Below are 17,099 nucleotides of genomic sequence, written 5' to 3'. Positions count from 1 at the left end.
ACATTGTAATGGAGGTGACATGTGGGTTTGAACAGCTGTATGTGCTGCAGTAGCAGCAGTGATGCCCAAAGTGGATGCCACTTCTCTCTCAGCACACTGGAAGTAAACAAGTGTGACATCATTATCCCAGGTGCGAGAGAGGGAGGATGTGTGCATAGGAGGTGGACATTTCTCCCAGGATCCAAAACAACAGGATCTTTACTTTCAATCTCTTACACTGGGTGGATTCTAAGTGCAGGAGTTGCATTTCAAGGGCCAAAGCCAAGGTTGGAGAATCAAGTCCTCTAATTTGGGAGAGGGTTTACAAAATCCTGAAAAACACAAACTACCAGTATTTATCCCCTACAGCCATTAAGGCTGCACCTTTTGTCTCTGTTGATTTCTATTGAGACAAGTGTTGATGTTGGTGTAGGCTTCTGCCGAAAAAACTAAATGTAGGGTAAACACTGCTTCCTGTACTGTATATTCAAATCTCCCTAGGATACAGGTGTCCTTCTCCCACACATACTTCCTGCTCTGGCCTAATCCCGCATTTCCTGTCTGAGCAGGAAGTGGGAAAGAGGGCACTTTGCAGAGGTGATGTCAGAGGATAATAAAAACAAGTATTGTTACAGAGAGGAAACAGAGATCAACAGACTGTGTACAGTAATGGACATTATCCTTCTTTTACGCTGCTGCTACTCTCTGTTTATCATATATGCATAGTCATTTAACTATACATTCATGTAAAAACTACCTCAATTGGGCCGACCAACCAGTGCTCCCACACATTGACTAACCCGGCTATCTGCATTGTGTCCAGCCACCCACCACCCCCTCTTTTACGCTACTCTCTGTTCATCATATATGCATAGTCACTTCAACCATATCTACATGTACATACTACCTCAATCAGCCTGACTAACCGGTGTCTGTATGTAGCCTCGCTACTTTTATAGCCTCGCTACTGTATATAGCTTGTGTTTTTACTGTTGTTTTATTTCTTTACTTGCCTATTGTTCATCTAACACCTTTTTTGAACTATTGGTTAGAGCCTGTAAGTAAGCATTTCACTGTAAGGTCTACCTACACCTGTTATATTCAGCGCAAGTGACAAATAAACTTTGATTTGAGGCAAAAACATTTGGGAGTATATGTGCATGTGCACATGAGTGCGATCCAAACGGTGACCTCCGCCACACAGATCACATTGCATTCACAGTAGTTAGGGCATCCGTCACACTGCCTCATGCGTACTCTAACTAATGCTCCGTTTACATCGTGACGTATTTCATTACAGAGTCTTGCCCCGCTTGTGAACGGACAACTGTACTGTTTAACGCAAGATGGAGGAGAGCCTGTCTCTCGTCAGAGATCACATTTATTTTGGAAGATTGCAAAATATGACCTTTTCAATCAGGACAGGATAAATACGCGGAACAATAATAAAACGCAACAATTGCAAAGTTTTTACCGAGTTACAGTTAAGGCTGTGGCAGTCATGACATTTCGTCAGCCGGTGATTGTCAAGCAAATAACTGTCGGTCTTATGGTAATTGACCATAATTAACAAACACAGTTAGCATCTTCTGGCTTCCACACATAGCCCACTGATGCAGACCTTTGGAACATCTACATTTTAAGTCTAATTAATCCATGTAATATAGGCTAAACCATCACAGTAAATCCATTATTTATTTTAGACAGGTCTAAAGAAACATGATATGACGAAAATGTTTTCTATTTCAGAAGAACAGAATAGCATACTCTGAGTTGTCCTTATGTCAGGTCCTGATCTGGCTATGCCAAATGGCTGTGGGCTACACTAGTTCATTTAGCAGACAAGATTTGCTCAGAATTCCGTGGCATTATTTTATACTATGAAGAATACAATTGAACATAGCTGAATAAAATATTAATATTTTCTCCAAACGATTTAAGGGAGTGCGCACATGCGGCTATTCTGTGTTGAGCAGTTAACAAAGAAACAGGTACTTCTATATGCTTAATTTAGAGTTATTTATGTAACTTTAGTTGCGATACAAATGTTGGGCTATATGTTTTGCATGAGGCGACTAAGGATGATTTTAAAAAGGTGCTCTGCTTAGTTTTTTTTGCGCAGGCTGTACACACTTCTAGTCTCTCATTCACTATTTGACAAGCACTTGATAATGCCTCGAATTTCCCGGCGGCATCCCCTTTGTAGCCGTAATCCACCCTAACAAAATCCATGCCTTTGTTGTGCCCTTCTCCCCGAGTGCTTTGCGCTCTCCATCACGTGTTGAAGTCTTTCTTACAGACTACAAGTTTTAGACAGACACATTGGGGACACACACGCGGCATTGGGGACACACACGCGCGTGTCCGTTTTCAAAATTGACTGCAAATGTGATTATGCATCTAATGCTTCTAAAGGTGCATTTTTATGATGAAAATTATCTTCCCCACGCCTGAAACTCACGCGCTGCTTATATATGCCAGTTAGGCTCCATACCCCTTGTAAAGCGGATTAATGTGCTTCATTTTAAAATAAGTTTTTTGGCCACTTTAGTTGTGATACAAACCTTATTAAAATATATAGGCCTATGGGCTGGTTACATGAGGTGTGCGACTATGATTAGAAAAAGTCACTAAAAAAATGTATGTTTCTTATGCTGGGCATCATTCACAAGTGATAGGCAAATATTTTCACCCATCAGACTATTTTTGATATAATCTTGTCTTTAAATAATATGTGTGCGAAATGTGTTTTGATTTAGAACGAACCATTATCATGCAATGTCTCGAAAATGGGGCAGCGGAAAAAGATACATCTGTGCACTTAAATAGCGGATGGAGGACGCTTTCCCGTGGTTCATTTTCATGCCAGTCAGGTAGGCTATACCCCTGTTGTAAAGATAAGCAATGTGCTTAATATTAGGAAAGTTGAGAAATAAATAGTAGGCCTAGCCTATAGAAAGCTGATGGGATCCTCTATTTAAGAGGCCATCACTGTTTTCTCCCTCAATTGCCTAATCTATAGAAATGTTGCGCAACATGAGCTCTCATGAAGTGTTTGATTAGATTTTCGATTACATTTGCATTGATGTCAGAGTGATTAGAGGGTCAAGAGTGCTGAGTACCAGGCAGTTAGCAACTTTGGTAGGCTACTAATGACCATGAGCAGCATCAGAGCTTGGAGAAGCCCAATTACCGTGACTAAACAGTCACGTGGATTTGACTGCCTTCATGACTCGTGACCGCCGGTGTGGCGGTAATATGGTCAGCGCAACAGCCCTCTTTACAGTTCATATAAGGAAATCAGACCATTTAAATAAATAAATTAGGCCCTAATATATGGATTTCACATGACTGGGAATACAGATATGCATCTGTTGGTCAGATACCTTTTCTTTTTTTTTTTTAAGTAGGGGCGTGGATCCGAAAACCAGTCAGTATCTGGTGTGACCACCATTTGCCTCATGCAGCGCAACATCTCATTCACATAGAGCCGAGTCAACATCAGGCTGTTGACTGCGGCCAGTGGAATGTTGTCCCACTCCTCTTCAATGGCTGTGCGAAGCTGCTAGATATGACACATGATCTGTAAACAGTAACAGGTCATGTGAACGAGGCTTAAGAGGATGAGTCTTTCAGAAGAGCAAATCACAAGTGACCATAGAGCACAAGTCCTCATAACCAGGTCCATCATGCGCAACCAGAGAAATGCATGGCCATCATCAGAGTAGGGTGACTTTACGCTGATCTTAGGTCAGTTTTAAGACCACCCTTTTTGATCAAACCACGCGAGTTGTTTAGTTCACTCCCGAGTGCGGATAGAGTGTTCACACTGAGGGGGTAAACGCACCAGAGTTCAGAAAACCTGCACCAAAAGAATTTGGTGTGAAAGACCCCCAGACTAGGAGTGCAAGCATCAAGCCCTCCCTGGCCATTATTCATTATGACAGAAAAGGCTAAACTGATCCAAGGTCAGCACTCCTACTTAGAAGATTCATGAATATGGGCCTTGACCCTCTCCCTCCCTGTAAACGTCACTTTTGTAGCAACAGGTTCATGTTGGCTGACCCTGGACGTGTGAGTAGCCCTCTGATGGCTCATATAACCAATAGGGATGCCAAGCTCGGCAGCTGATCTGGAACCAGGCCGCCGTACTACATTTGGCACGACAGTGTGTAATCGGGTTCACTACACAACAAACCGGGCCCCAGCCAAGAGATTAGCCCAGTGGGTCAGTCAGGGAGTTTGGACTCGGAGAGACACTCACATACACTTAACATGAGCAGGTGTTCATACGCAAACGTGGTCGCAGAAACGGAAACAAAACGAACGCGCGATCACTGCGTGAGAGTGGTAAAACACTCATGTGCCTCCAGTACGAGTGACTAAAGCTGCAGGTGTTGGTTTGATACCAGTCACCATCTATTTGGAGAGGTGGGAGAGGTGCATAAGTTGAAGTGAGATATCTACAGTAGGCTAGCCAAAGCAGTTGCAAACTTTTCCAATTACATTATTGGCCTGGTCCACCTATATTCAAAGCCCTGGGACATGTTTTCTGCAAAGGAACAGCACACGGTTGCATAACATTTAACATAACAGACATTGACCAGTAGAACTCCGTCTAAAAGTTAGGACTACAGTAGCATACCACGGTCATATTCATTAGGCACTAAATGTAAGAAAACAGACTTGTTCAATAAGAAACCCTCGTTTTTCTGATGAAAAGCCATTTGCACAGAGTTCCCTAATGAACACGGGTATTAAAGCAGCAAAGCATTACAAAGTGAAACTGCTACACAGCCAAGTGTTCCAGATGTTGACTGTGTGAAACTGGTCAAATGACTTGAGGGAAAATGATGAGAATGAGCTCAGTGTTTCCAAGCACGCTTTTCCGGATGACATCATTTACACTAAGAGCAGCACAGTTGTCTCTTTCATTCATTTCTTTCTCTCTGCTCTCCATCCGATCCAGAGGGTCATTTTCATGAGGCACCAAACTGAAGGACAAAAGATTGAAACAGGGAGGGAGGGACCACTTGGACACGTCCAATAGGAAACGCTCATTTTCCTTCTCCTTTTCAAAATGCTTTAAAACGTTTTGCGACGGTGTGTCCTACTGGAAATGACCCAGTTTCCCAACCCCTGCCTTCAGTCTTGTAACGATTGTGTTGGCAGCTTGGTAGCTGAAGGTTGAGGAAAGGTTAGCCAATAACCTCACTAGGGGCTCGATGTGTGCGTCGACCCGCCGCCCTTGGCTCGCTGTAAAATGGGCAGTGTGACAGGGAGATGCTGTCTACATCCCGATTCGACAACCCTTCTCCTGAACTGTACACTTCCCTTCATGGATTTAATAAATGGTGGAATCTCCCTCCAGCCAATGCTTACACCAATCCAATGATGGGGAGTGTGCAAGTGCACACTATGGCTGAAGGGGTGGGTGGAATTTTGGGACAAAGCCGCATTTTTCCCCCTTCTTACTCGTCTCACAGGTCCAGAACAAATTCAAGGAAATGTACAGTATTATACAGAGCCATGATTCCACGGAACTCCCATCCATCTCATATAGCGCAGGTGAACAGCAAACGATTTATTTTATTTTTTACAAATAAAGCAACACCTGACGGCACAAGGCCTCTACCCCACGTGATCTACTTGTCGTGTGTATTTACTGACATGTATGTGTAACTGATCGATGCAAACACACACGCGCACAATACAGGTTCATGTTTTTAAATGCATGTCAATTGTAAAGTCTTCTGTCTGTTATGTCGTTTTCGTTACGTGTCGAACCCCAGTAGGACCAGCTGTCGCCATTGGCGTCGGCGAACGGGGATCCTCATAAAATAAAAATCAATCCCATCTGTATGCGCCTTTGCCCATATCTGGAAAATGAAAGCTTTTTTCTACAACAGATGTGAAGAGAGTAATGTGTGTAATGCATCTTGCATGTTTTAAATAGGTCATATTTGCCTGGAAAGCCAAGAACGTGAAGGCAAGTTGTGTATCTTTAATGGATAATGCAGGTTTTCTATTCTATACTGCCTGAGCCCAGTCTCAGCTCATAATATAGAGGCTACTATAAGAGAAACAGTGGACAAAACTACATCTTTGAACAGACAAGAGGATTTTGTCACCCACCATCTAAGATTCTGAAATCGTTTCTGTAGTTAGAAACTGATGAGATCATTCCTGAAACATTATTTTGTTGAAATATAATTTGATTGGAGAAATTAAGCTGATTGATTGCACCCAAAAATTGGCCATTTTAAAAATGAATAGGATTCATTTAAATCAAAAATAAATATGAGTACCTAACATCCGATTTGGACCATAATTCTTCCCAACAATGAGTAAGACATGAGGAATCCAATAAAATGATCACTAGCCACCCACAGACCCTCCACACCCTTACAACCAGTATCAGTTCTGGTTCTAAGGCAAGTAGTATGGAGCTGCTGCTTGGAGTCCTGCTTCTTCAACCTTTGTAATGTGCTCCCTGTGAATCTGGTGAAACATTTTTGAAAATGGGAAAGGGTACTACCTGAACTTGTCAATTTCCGTTGCGAAACGTTTTGCTAAAGTGTACCTTCACTTGATATCACCCATGTAGCTAATGTCTAGGTGCTATGGTAAGAGAGAGTCGCCCATACATACTCAACATAACCACACACAAAACACCAATAGACTAGAGCAGAGAGTGTCCCAAAGAAAGACAATTGCGCAATCGTTTCCCTTTGAATCACAAACACACGTCTACAAAAATGCATGTGTTCACAGTACAAAAACAGTTCCCTGAGGATTTAAAAGGAATGTGACCAAGAGAACACTCAGGGGAAACAGAGCAAACACAGCTATGGGTAGGATAAATAGCGGAGGACTTCCGCAGAGGGGTGAGTGGAAGAGCTAGCTTAATCTGCACCGCGAATGACCTGATACTAGAGTTCGCCGAGTCCGCGCACAGTCAAACGCAAATCCTGGCTTCTCTCTACCATTCCATATCAACAGTCACACACACCCTGTGCTGTTCTTTCTCCTCGTCTCCCTCTCCTCACGTCAATCTTGGCTTCTCCCTACCACCCCATACATAAACACGCACGTCAGTGCTGCTGTCAGTGTTCCATGAGAACCAGCTGAACTTTGGGAGGGGAGAGCAGCGAGCACACAGGATGGGAAGGATAGTGATGTCAATCCCACCTGGTTGATGGGAGACAGCCCGTTTCCATGGCAATGAAGAAAACATCACAGAGGTCATGTGAGGTCACTCAGAACAGAACTTTTCACTGGAGGGAAAGAGGACAGTCTGCACCCCAAATGGCACCCTATTCCCTACATAGGTCAATACTTCTCCCCCGGCCCCATAGAGCTCATTTGGGACACAACCAGATCGGAGAACCCAGCACAGGCTGGGCTCGAACACTTTCAACTAGACCCAATGGACCAAATCAGTGGTTCCAGGCAGAGCACAATCTAAGGCCAAAAAAATCTACATCCACGCCATTTCACATAAAAACTGCCAATAGAAACCAATAGTATACACTGGCTCGGCTACAAATATAACTTTGTATTTTGTTTCCCGTACTGGTTAGGTGAAAGCAATACGGAAGAGCACAACCTTTAGGTTATTAGACCTATGCTATGATGGGAAAGCAGCCATAATGCTTACTTGGACTTGGCCATGGGTCAAGGCTTCATTGCCTCTTGAGCTACCGTGCCTTGAAGAATCAGTGAGGTAAAAGAGATGGGCCATAGGAGAGACCTTTTCAGTTTTGGAGTGCAGCCATTCTGTACTTCAGACCTGGATCGTACTCATTAGTGCAAACCGTAGAAAAACGTTTTGCAAAGAAACCATTTTATTATTGGACGAGTTCAGGTTTCCCCAACATCCTGTCACATGACACTAATGTCAACACTGACTGGATCACTTGAGGAGCGAGCATAGGCCATCTGCCTGTAGCTAACAGAGGGGGGCCTTTCAGGACACAGGCTAAAGCCGTCTGCATGCTTCCTATCCGAAGCGGTTTGTTCATATATGATGACAACATTTTGGTCTTCGGTAAGGGTTTTTTCAGGTGGTTGTGCACACATTTTTTACTTGAGGCAAGCTGAAGTTCAGAGCCGTCTACGCCCCTTCGTTGGTCATTGGTCAACAGTAGGGATTCTTCAATTAAGTGTTTTGTTGTCATTCAACGATAGACGACTCGTTTTCAAGCACATTTTTTCACTTGAGAAATACTGCACCAAACATCTTAGTTAGACGTAAAATTGAGCGACTAAGATCTCTGCAAAAACGTCTAAATTAATGACCGGTTCTTATTATCTTACACTGAACAAAAATATAAATGCAATAATTTCAAAGATTTTACAGAGTTACAGTTCATAAGGAAATCAGTTATTTGAAATAAATTAGCCCCTAATCTATGGATTTCACATGACTGGGAATACAGATATGCATCTGTTGGTCACAGATAACTTAAAAATAAAATACAAAAAGTAGGGGTGTGGATCAGAAAACCAGTCAGTATCTGGTGTGACCACCATTTGCCTCATGCAGCGCAAAATCTCATTCAGAGTTGATCAGGCTGATTGTGGCCTGTGGAACATTGTCCCACTCCTCTTCAACGGCTGTGCAAAGTTGCTGGATATTGGCGGGAAATGGAACCCGCTGTCGTACACGTTGATCCAGAGCACTCCAAACATGCTCAATGGGTTACATGTCTGCTGAGTATGCAGGCCATGGAAGAACAGGTACATTTTCAGCTTCCCGGAATTGTGTACAGATCCTTGCGACGTGAGGCAGTGCATTATCATGCTGAAACATGAGGCAATGCCGGCGAATGAATGGCACGGGCCTCAGGATCTCTTCACAGTATCGCTGTGCATTAAAATTTCCATCGATAAAATGCAATAGTGTTCGTTGTCCGTAGCTTATACCTGCCCATACCATAACCCCACCATGGAGCACTCAGTTCACAACGTTAACATCAGCGAACTGCTCACCCACACACCGTCTGCCATCTGCACAGTACAGTTGAAACCAGGATTCATCTGTGAAAAGCACACTTCTCCAGCGTGCCAGTGGACATTGAAGGTGAGCCTTTGGCCACTGAAGTCGGTTACGACGCCAAACTGCAGTCAGGTCAAGACCTTGGTGAGGACGACGAGCACACAGATGAGCTTCCCTGAGACGGTTTCTGACAGTTTGTGCAGAAATTCATAGTTTGTGCAAACCCCCAGTTCCATCAGAAGACGGATGTTGAGGTCCTGGGCTGATTACACGTGGTCTGCGTTTGTGAGGCCGGATGGACAAATTCTCTAAAACGACGTTGGAGGGGGCTTATGGTAGAGAAATTAACATTTAATTCTCTGGCAACAGCTCTGGTGGACATTCCTGCAGTCAGAATGCCAATTGCACGCTCCCTCAAAACATGAGAGATCTGTGACATTGTGTTGTGTGAAAACATTTTAGTGGACTTTTGTCCCCAGCACAAGGTTCACCTGTGTAATTATCATGCTTTTTAATCAGCTTCGTGATATGCCACACCTGTCAGGTGGATGGATTATCTTGGCAAAAGGGAAATTCTCACTAACAGGGATGTAAACAAATTTGTGCACAAAATTTGAGAAATAAGCTTTTTGTGCGTATGGAAAACATCTGGGATCTTTTATTTCAGCTCATTCGGACCAGCTGAACCTAAGCGGAAGCCTTAACCAGCCACCATTGTACTCATGCTACTGACTGATTAATAACTACCTAAGCTGCTTATAATGACACTACATAGAGAGAGAGAGGGAGGGACAGATGGTAGAGAGTGGGGGGGGGTGGAGAGAGAAAGGACTTATGGGGTAGAGAGAGCATTTCCTTTCATTGTGGGACAACACTTTGCATCACTTTGTTCATCTCTCCTGTGCGGCCTGCATAGCATCACCTGAGCTCTCCTGTTAAATGAGGACCCAGATGAATTCCCCTCAACACAGGCAAGGGTGCCCTCTTTCTGCCCGTTCCAATCAGACTGAACAGAGTCTGAACACCAGCCCTCTAACAGTCTGAAAACATGATCTAGATATGGACCCACAGATGTGTGCTCCTGATCCATTTAAAACATTCAGATAAGAACCCCTGTTCATTTCTTATTGCAAAGAAATCAAACGACGCACATGTGAATTACTGTATCAATCAAACAACATTATGCAAATGAAAAACACTGATTTTCTTGTTCATTTCATGGAGTCATCTAGACTTGGATTTTGTACATTTCCGTGAACAATTGGTCAGTGAAAATCTCCTTCTCGGTCCATAGGAGGAGACCCGGGGCAGGCAGGCAGGTGGCTGGCTGCCTTTGTTCCAAAATGGCCGTTGCAGCTGTCATCAAAGGTCAAGAAAATGCTCTATAAACACTACGGGACCTATGGAGACAGAGGCCATGTACCAGGACAGACTATAATAGGGGAAACTCACGCCTAGAAATGGTATCGCACATCCAAGCAGGGTGGGCCCTGGTTGGTATATGAGGGTGGCACTCGGTCGGGCACCACGGCGCCAGCTGCCCTTCTCAGGCTCCTACCACGCCCTCTCCCAAACCCACAACCCTGCCCAAGGCACTTGCAGCAGGGATACCTCCTTTATCAGCAGGCACCATCAGAGCCCCCCCCGCCACCCCTCTAGCTCTTTATCACAGTAAGTTATGAGTATCTTTGAAGTGCCCCCGCCACCCCACACCCCCTCTGGGTGTAACAGATCCTGGTTAAACCTACACCCGTCATCTCAGTGCCATTGTTGCTCTTTGTGTTTTAGCTAGTCGGCTGCCTTTTGCGCCCAGGGACATGTGGCAGGTTAGAGGGCCTTCTACACGTGCAACACCCCACTCCACCCCTAAGGGAACAGCCTTTACCCCCTCCTCACTCCCTGTCCCTAGGGATCATTAACCAAGCTGGGACTGCTTTTGTCATCTGATCAGCAGCTTCACTACTTTCACTGGAACACAGACACAAAAAGGCAAGAGGGAGTTAGTTATATGTGGCTTCCTTGTCCCTACTGTATAGCACCTTGTACACAGAGGCCTTTCCGTTATTTTCGTATATTTGAAAGAGGTAGGTGGGATTCTTTTTTTTTCAAAAAACAGGTGGTACCTTTTTACCACTAAAAACTACTTTCACCGGGACATGAAAGGGAAGAGGGTGATATAAATATGGGAGCAGACAAGGTAGAGAACATGTTTTTTTTAAACAAAAGTAGTGAATTGGAAAACCATGCAGTGGCTGTAAGCTGTGTGGATTTTGTTGTGCTCCGCAGTTTCCTCTCAGACATGCAGTCTCTCATTTTCCTCCCACTTCTCCCTCCCTGGCCTCGGGAAACAGTGGAACACTGAACTCCCTTACATCTGCCCTTAAAAAAAAGAAGGGGGAAAAAAAGAAGAGAAAACTAAAATGACACCAGGCTTGCATCCCAAATGGTACCCTATCCCCCATATATTGCACTACTTTTGATCAAAGCACTATCGGCCCAGGTCAAAAGTAGTGCACTACATGGGGAATGGGGTGCCATTTGGGACACTAACCAGCTCCTCCTGGCAGATGGTCCCCCCCCCCAATCAATGGAAAACAAACCATGATGGTGCTGTTTACGTGCACAAAGCCTGGGTTGTGTTCAGTAGGCACTAAATGGAATGGGAATGGACTACCTGGATTTTTCAAATAAGAAGCGCGTTTACATTTGTTGCACAACGTTTTGAACTAATGAACACCACCCGGGCTACATCAGCCCCAAAGAACACAAAGTGCTTTGGCCATTCAAAATAATGTGGCCATACCGCTGCAAGTTGCAATGCGATCCTTCATTCAATTCTTCAGAAACAAAACCACACAACATCTATTGGCGAGACTGACTGAAGATCCTGACAATCAAGCCGCCATCTCAAGTCAACCAGCCACTACCCCTAGACCAGCGGTACCCTTCATTTGCAGCTCACAGTGATTATCCTATTTTCCATTCATAATACATAACAATGATACAATTTCAATTCAACGTGTTTAGTGCAGGCCTGAATCATTTCATTGAATGTATACATTGTTCCCTGGACGGCAGATAGATGTCAGTATAGCGCAGCTGTTGAACAGAAAGGCCGAAATAGAACTCAACTGCACAGCTACAGCGACTGACCCATATCAGTTTGCTACTAGTTCATTTTGTCTGGTAGACATGGATCGATTTATTGTAAAAAAAATAAAAAAACATAAATCTATTGACAATGAAAATGAGGGGGGAAGAGCTGGAGAACAACGTGACAGCTGTGAACGAGGCAGTTAACCCACTGTTCCTAGGCCGTCATTGTAAATAAGAATTTGTTCTAAACTGACTTGCCTAGTTAAATAAAGGTTAAATAAAATAAAAAAAATAATAATATGGGTCTTATTCATGTGGTGTGTGTATATATTTATGATGTGCTGTACATAAAAACAATTGCTTGATAATATTAGAAGAAAAAGTACAACAAATTAAAGATGTGTGGTTTTCTGACAAAGTGGCTCCCTTACAAAAAATAGTGATTAACACTGCCCTAGACACGTGGAGATCTGTGAGGACTGTATAGGCATATAAGCAATAATTACAAAAATTCAATCTAGCCTATTGAAAGGCAAGTTCTTTCAGAACCCCAAAAGTGAACAGGAGGTAGGGGTCAACTTAAGAATGGATACATCTTTGTTGTGATATGCACAACACCTCACTTATGCAATGCCTTCCATTATTTTCCATCTGTTCTTTTGGCATGACAGTGAAATCGCGGTCATGCCAAAAGTGAAACCACAACTCCTGCTACTTGCTGTCCTTGTAAATGTAAACAGTGTTCACTAGAAAACTATGAAACCACCTACAGCTAGTTGGTTGTCATCATCTGGCCCACAACTGGGGTGTATTCACCAAGAACCAAACTAAAGCAAACAGGCCCAAAATGGGGAGGGACCTACCTGAATGTGTCCAATAACAAATTCTTAATTTCGTTTTTCCTTGCAAAACATGTTGCACTAATGAATACACCCACGTTCTGTTGGTCAATTTACTTTGGTGATAGGACTTTATTTTATTTATTTTACCAGGTAAGTTGACTGAGAACACATTCTCATTTACAGCAACGACCTGGGGAATAGTTACAGGGGAGAGGGGGACGAATGAGCCAATTGTAAGCTGGGAATCATTAGGTGACCGTGATGGTATGAGGAACAGATTGGGAATTTAGCCAGGACACCAGGGTTAACACCCCTCCTCTTACGATAAGTGCCATGAGACCTTTGGTGACCACAGAGAGTCAGGACACCCGTTTAACGTCCCATCCGAAAGACGGCATCCTACACAGTGGAGCGTCCCCAATCACTACCCAGGGGCATTGGGATATATATATATAATTTTTTTTTTAGACCTGAGGAAAGAGGGCCTCCTACTGGTCCTCCAACACCACTTCCAGCAGCATCCGGTCTCCCATCTAGGGACCGACCAGGACAAACCCTGCTTAGCTTCAGAAGAAAGCCAGCAGTGGGATGCAGGGTGGTATGCTGCTGGCACTGCCTATAGAAAGGTTACTGCTCTGTCCCCACAGAGATTAGGGCAGTTTCAGTGTTTCCGGGGCCTTGTGGAGGTACAGTAAGCTACATGAAATGCTTGCCTGAAAAATACCATATGGTCATAAAATGTTGGACAAATAGGTGTTATAAGTTCTCATCAGGGTCACCCAGTAGGCTTCATTTCACTAGCAATCTTACCACGTGCCAGCAGAGCCTGTGCCTCCTCGCAAGAAAGAGCTCATCAATAAGAAACCTCTAGTAGGGCTGGGAAAACAGAGTAAAAAACGCCCACCCAACAAATGTTTGTTCTGATATTTTAGCAGGCATTGGCACCCTGGGTACATAATGGCATCCAGTGAGAGGCCTTGCACTCTGCTCCTCTTTGCAAAGAGGAGCAATGAACTCTACGTTCAATGAAGGGTCATTACCTTAACCGTGTGAATGTCTGTCTGAAGCTACGAGCGGGGAAACTCAGTCATACTCTCAATTCTGTGTTTGTCTTTGAACCACAGGCTCTATTTAGCCAAGAAACACGCATATACATACATTACCAGTCAAAAGTTGACACACCTACTCATTGTAAGGTTATTTATTTTTTACTATTTTCTACTTTGTAGAATAATGATTCCCTATGTGTTATTTCATAGTGTTGATGCCTTCACAAATATTCTAAAATGTAGAGTAGTAAAATAAAGAAAAACCCTTGAATGAGTAGGTATGTCCTAACTTTTGACTGGTACTGTACACACACAGCTTTGGTAAAGTATTCAGACCCCTTGACTTTTTGCCACATTTTGTTATCTTACAGCCTTATTCTAAAATTGATTAAATAGCTTTTTTCCCCTCAATCAGTTTGGGCTACACACTTATGACCCCTCTTTTGGAAACGGTGAGACACAAACACGTCGGTTCTGATGGCCACAATCCTCACAAGACTCGCCTGAAGGTAGCTCGGTACCAGTTAAAAAATAAATAAATGTTAGTACTGTAATATAGTGCATTTGTAAAGTATTCAGACCCCTTGACTTTTTCCACACTTTGTTGCAGCCTTAGGCTAAAATGTATGTTTTCCCTCAATCTACACACAACACCCCATAATGACAAAGCAAAAACAGGTTTAAAAACTGAAATATCAAATCTACATAAGTATTCAGACCCTTTACTCAGTACTTTCTTGAATCACCTTTGGCAGCGATTACAGCCTTGAGTGTTCTGGGGTATGACGCTACAAGCTTGGCACACCTGTATTTGGAGAGTTTCTCCCATTCTTCTCTGCAGATCCTCTCAAGCTCTGTCAGGTTGGATGGGGAGCGTCGCTGCACAGCTATTTACAAGTCTCTCCAGAGCTGTTTGATCAGGTTCAAGTCTGATCGAAGGACATTCAGAGACTTATCCCGAAGCCACTCCTGTGTTGTCTTGGCTGTGTGCTTAGGGTCTTTGTCCTGTTGGAAGGTGAATCTTCACCCCAGTCTGAGGTCCTGAGTGCTGACACCACCATGCTTCACTGTAGGGATGGTGCCAGGTTTCCTCCAGACCTGACGTGTGGCATTCAGGCCTTTGGAAAGTATTCAGAACCCTTGACTTTTTCTACATTTTGTTATGTTACAGCCGTATGCTAAAATTGATTAAATAGATTTTTGCTAGGTAGCTGGCTAATGTTAGCTCTAGGGGTTAGGTTTAGGAGTTAGCTAAAAGGTTTAGTATTAGCTAAAAGGTTTAGTGTTAGCTAACATGCAAAGTAGCGAAAAGGTTCGTAGATGCTAATTGTCCATGATGAGATTTGTACAGACAACATTTGGGTTGCTAGACGTTTGCGTTATATGTCCAGGAATGGGAGACAATATATTCACAGGGAACATATAATTACATCAACTTTTCAAAGTGATGGTAGTGCTTTCAGATTTCTATCAGCTGAAGCATGTGCAGAACCATGTAAACACGTCCACGAACTCAGCAAGTGTGCATTCATTTGTATCTACTGAGCATGCTTCAGGTGATATAAATATGAATGCACTACCAATGCTTTTAACAGTTCATGTAATTATACTTTCCTGTGGATGTATCATCTCACATTCCTACCACCGAAAGGACCAGCCACAATAACCGGTAAAAGTATGTTAATATATAATTGTATTAAACATTATGGCTTGTAGAAATCGTGAGAGTAAACTTTCCTGATTCAAACGCTAATTTCTGCCAGACACAGAATTCAATGCAATTCAACCTCGAGTATCCATGCTATACATATACATACACATTTGGTGTCCCAGATTTACGTTTACTATTATGTCTAGTCCGAGACCAGTCTAAACAGGGTGGGGACACTGGCAGTAATATCGTTGTTCAACGAGGCAGTAGGCCTATCATGTCGCTGAAAATGACATTGCGCAGTAGGCTATTCTCCGTTACACAAATCGACATTGATGAGAGACGATGAAGTCATAAAATTTGCATATAAACATTTTACCCATCCTTGACCATCATCAACTGACATTCATAGAATCAATTCACAGACAGTGTCAGACAGTGCTACTTTGTATCCCGGCCTGTTTATAATTTTAAAAAACATTCACTAGTATGACGACCTAACAGCAGTTGTCCAGTTATGTTTTTCAATAGGTTATGGTCAGTCTGTGGTGTTCCCTAGTCTGGCCAGCCACACACACCCTTTATCCAAGGAGTGTTCAATGGCCGCATAAGAACACCGCAAAAGCATAGAACTCTTTCAAACAGACCAATAGCTTTGACATCATAGGGTTTATAAAAAGGTAAATGTTTATCTAAAAACACAACCATATTTAAATGTTAGGTCCTATACAATCAACTACCCTTCCTCAACAAACAATTCACACCCAGCAGGCTATCAATTCCCCGTCTCCCGGCCCTTTCTTCGTGTGGACGCTACAATAAGGATCACCTAGGCTGGTACACCGTAACTCGTGTATTTTTTGTTAAGTAGACTGTTAGGTTTTATCAATAAATAAATAAATCCTAAACACATCTGGCGGTGAGAAAAGCTAATTTCAAAATCCACTTACAGTCAAATTGGGATTTAACAGCGGCTCCTCTTCTGTGTTCAGCCCAATGGATGATGAAAACCAAAGGCAGTAATCACGAGATTTGTTCCAAATACCGTGAATTAATGGTCGAAATAACACGCTTCTGTGAATCAGTTGAAATAATTGTAGTGCCCGTTGTCCTCATATTTTTTAAACTAACAGCTCGACATGCAAACACATACATACTCCCATCCTCATTCTCTTTCCCAGGATTGTTGCGTGAGGCACGCTATGCGTCTCCTGTTTCCTGTCCAGCCCAGAATTGGGCTCGACTCATCTATCCTGGGAGTGAGCAAGCGCCTCTCCAACCTAGTGTACTAGTATGCAACTGCAGCACGAAATTCGGGGCGTTCCTGCATGTGGGCATTTCTGCGTCTGCAGGAACACACCTCTCGAGCATCCCATTGGTTTCTTCACGAACACTCCCCCCTCTCGAGCATCCCATTGGTTCCTTCACGAACACCCCCCCTCGAGCATCCCATTGGTTTCTGCATTAACGCCCTCCCCACC

General features: G+C 43.4%; 1 protein-coding gene across 1 annotated transcript in view; it reads right to left on the bottom strand.

Annotated features, from left to right (window-relative positions):
- The window catches only part of LOC120033176 (ras-associated and pleckstrin homology domains-containing protein 1-like), an 83,875-nt gene extending 66,986 nt beyond the window's left edge, over positions 1 to 16,889 (bottom strand). Inside the window, exon 1 of the mRNA XM_038979459.1 lies at positions 16,569 to 16,889. The gene's annotated coding sequence lies outside the window, so the exon portion shown is untranslated. The remainder of the gene's footprint in view (positions 1 to 16,568) is intronic.
- Positions 16,890 to 17,099: the final 210 nt, after the last annotated feature.

Source organism: Salvelinus namaycush, chromosome 40 (assembly GCF_016432855.1).
Source record: "Salvelinus namaycush isolate Seneca chromosome 40, SaNama_1.0, whole genome shotgun sequence".
In the NCBI taxonomy this organism is placed as follows: Eukaryota; Metazoa; Chordata; class Actinopteri; order Salmoniformes; family Salmonidae; genus Salvelinus; species Salvelinus namaycush.
Note: the sequence above shows the minus strand (reverse complement) of the source record. Positions and strands in the feature narration are given on the sequence as shown.